Here is a 3743-nt window from a genome sequence, read left to right on the forward strand (position 1 = left end):
GAGGAGGAGGAGGAGGAGGAGGAGGAGGCAGGCAGGCATATGGCATCCATGAAGAGCTGAGAGGGGCTAACTGTCTGGTGTAAGAGGCATGCCCCCTGGATCTCTTCTACCATGGAAGCACACAGAGGGGCCATCCTCATCCCCTAGTCATCAGTGCCTATCCAGGGAAACACACAGTCCTAACTCTGACACAGTCAAATGAAGTCTATCAGATAGGGTTCGAATTGTGTCACGGTGCGTGCATGTAGTGCCACCATACAGGAGGGAGGCAGTATAGTCCTGAGTTCCACACTACCATGGGCTACATCAGCAAGACTGTCTCGAAAAAAATCTTAAAGGGAATATGGTATTCAAAGGTGGTGAGGTAAAGAAAGTGTGACATGAGTGATGCATCGTTAGAGTAAGGCTTGCGTTGTGAATAAGAGAGAGAAAATATCCAGAGGCATCTGGAAGAATCCAGTCAGACAGAATGAAAATCAGACTGGGCATGGGCGAGGGAAGCAGCAGAGCAGAAGAGAGCATAGTGGGGAAGGAGTTAGAGAGACAGCAAGAGGATAGCGAGAGAGTGAATCGTAAGAAGGGTGAGTAACTGATGGAGGGAGCCCTCGAGCTGGAGGGAGGCTAGAGGAGGAGCTGAGAAGGGCTGCCATGCTAGGATGCAGACTTCGAAATGTACAACTGGCCCTTATGATACCAAGGGAGCCCGGAGGCCAGTGTGCGCTTTGATATACTGATAGGCACCATGGGTATATATGAACTGCAGAGCCATATGTCCGTTCTGCCAGAGGTAAGGGAAACGACTCCTCTTAGGGGGACAGAAAGCCTGCTTCACAAGTTTCCTGCAGAATGCAGGCTTTTCTCTATCCACCAGAAATCCTTCTATAGTTCAGCTTGAGCTCCTTTCTGGTTACATGAGCTGCCTGAGACCTGACAAATATAAAGTTCCATGATGAAGCACACACAAATAAAATTTTAAGGGAATGAAAATTGTAAGAAATTCAAGTAAATAGAAACTTCTCCTGGCAAAGGTCCCTCGAAGAGCAGGTGGAAGGTGGATGATTTCGGACTCTGCTAATTGGAACTTTGCTCTGGGTCTCCTGGGTTATGTGCCTCCAAGGCAATGAGTCATTCGTGAGCTTTGCACGCCAAGTTGTTCTGGCTGTGGAGCCCACCCGGTCCTATAGAAGTGACCAGCTATCAGCTGGGTGACATTCCCTTTAGCTAGGTTTCTGACCTGAACAAGAGAGCAGAGAGAGGGCCAATCCAGACAGAGTTTCTTACCAAAAAAGGGCGAGGCAGGGGTCTTCTAGATGCCATTGAAAAGAGCAGTTGAATCCCAAAGGTCTGGGGTCCGCAGGAGAGCAGGATTCTCCTCAGTATTGCCCCCATAAAACCACAGGCAAGTGCTCTCAAATCCTATCTCCATGTCACGCCTTCCATGTCCACCAGAGGGCATGCTCACTCGCCACCGAGTCTGGCAGAAGTGTCCTCAGCTCCGCATGCCAACAAACCCTCTGAAGAGTTCCACCTCCCCGCCCCACCCCCCTCCGCCCCCCGTAGTCCAAGATTAACTCATGAAGCCGCAGTGGTTGTCCACAGGTACCTAAAGATGGAAACACGCTGAGATCTAACAACTGGAGTCTGAGTGAGAACTCAGACAGGAAACCAGGCTCATGTGCTCTGAGGCCTCACTGGGAGATCCAGTAAGCTATTAGCCTCCTGTGGAGTCTATATCTCTTTATTTAGGCTGGATGCCTGTAGCGTCCAGGCTTCCATGCCAATCTGGGCCACTCTCTCTTTCATCTTCATTCCTTCAGTGAAGAGAATTCCCTCCTTTGGCCATAGCCATGGCTAGGTGACAGGTGCTGGGACACTCACTATGTGAACATCCTTAGTCTCTGAGATTTGGCCCCCATACCTGTCTCTCTGTGGTAAAGTTTCAGGGCTCACTCTCAGTGAATCACATCCACATGCTTTTCTGTTCCATCCCTCAGAAAAGCAGACAAGTATTCAGTGGTTCTCTTCTGCCATCTTGCCCTATTGGTGTGTGACTGGGGTTTTCAAACATGGTGAACAGGTGTCTGAGGCTGCTGCTGGCAAAAAACAAAAACAAAACAAAGAAGCTATTTTACAATAATTCTATTCATAAGCCAGCAAGTCTTTTTTTTTTTTACAAATCGGTAATTTTAATGTATATAAATAACAATATGTCTTCGGCATCCTTCAGGACCCTGATAATTACAACATCTAACCATAATTTCTCTGTTGCACACTTTTCCATCTCATCTTAACTTTTCTTTTCTTTTTTAATGTTGTATTATTATGCATTAATGTTAAGTAGTAATGGGTTTCATTATGGCATTTTTACAAGTGTATATAATGTATTTCAGCCATAGCCACACAGCTCTGTTGCTTTTTCCTGTCCCCATCCCACTCCTACTAATCCCTTCTCCTCTCCTATTAGTGGGTCCTACCCCCAACCCACCCTGGTATTTGTGTATGTGAGTGTGTGTGTCTGTCTGTATGTGTCTGTGTATGTCTGTGTCTGTCTGTCTGACTGCCTATGTCTGGGGGGTTAGGGGTGTGTACGTGTGTGAAGAGAGAGAGGAGAGAGAGAGGAGAGAGAGAGAGAGAGAGAGAGAGAGAGAGAGAGAGAGAGAGAGAGAGAGAGAGACTTCAGACGTGCTTTTAAGCTGCTAGGGTATGTTCTCTCCAGTTTCTTTTTGGAGGTACTCAGAGTTGAGTTTTCTCTTAGCACTGCTGTTATTGTGTCCCATAAGTTTGGGTATGCTGTGCCTTCATTTTCATTAAATTCTAAAAAGTCTTTCATTTCTTTCTTTATTTCTTTTTTGACCAAGTTATCATTGAGGAGAACATTGTTCAGCTTCCATGTGTATGTGGGCTTTCTATTGTTTGTGTTGGAATTTAAGAACAGTCTTAGTCCATGGTGATCTGAAAGGATGCGTGGGATTATCTCAATCTTCTTGTATCTGTTGAGGCCTGTTTTGTCACCGATTATATGGTCAAAAAAAGTATCCTGTCCCAGGCTGTTCCTTGGTTCCTGTGTCCTGATAGCTCTGGGTGGGCCAGGAATTTGAGCAGAAGTGGTGGTCTTACCTGTGCTTGCAGGTGTGTCCCCACTCCTGGGAGACCAGCTCTCTCCAGGCAGTATTTGAGTATGGAGTACTGTGGCACAGTATCAGCTCTGAGCGCAGACCAGAGGCAGTTTTACTAGGAGAGTTTTACAGAGAGAGAATAAGCTAGACACAGGCAAAGAGAATGAGCCAGAGAATGAGAAGGAGCCAGAATATTAGAACAAATTGCTAGAGTTAGCTTGAGGCCAAGCAGAGCAATTCAGTGAGAAGAGGAAAGAAGCCAGTTTGAATCAATCAGCTTGGAGAGGAGTCTGAGACAGAACAGCTGGGTTGAACCAGCCAATCAGAGCTCAGAAAGAACTAGAAAAAGTAAGCTTATTCAGCAATAAATGTCAGAGGCTGAAAACATTCTAGGCCTCAGTAAGATTGTAAAGAGGCTAGAAGCTTCCAGGACTAGGCCTAGGTAAGCAGGCACACACACACACACACACACACACACGGGGGGGGGAGAGAGAGAGAGAGAGAGAGAGAGAGAGAGAGAGAGAGAGAGAGAGAGAGAAATGTAATAATAAATGCAAAGAAACATATTTCAGATAAAACACATATGATGATAAATCAGAGGAGGCCACTAAAGGGCACTATTTGGGG

The sequence above is a fragment of the Mus pahari genome, chromosome 2, assembly GCF_900095145.1.
Source record: "Mus pahari chromosome 2, PAHARI_EIJ_v1.1, whole genome shotgun sequence".
Classification (NCBI taxonomy): Eukaryota; Metazoa; Chordata; class Mammalia; order Rodentia; family Muridae; genus Mus; species Mus pahari.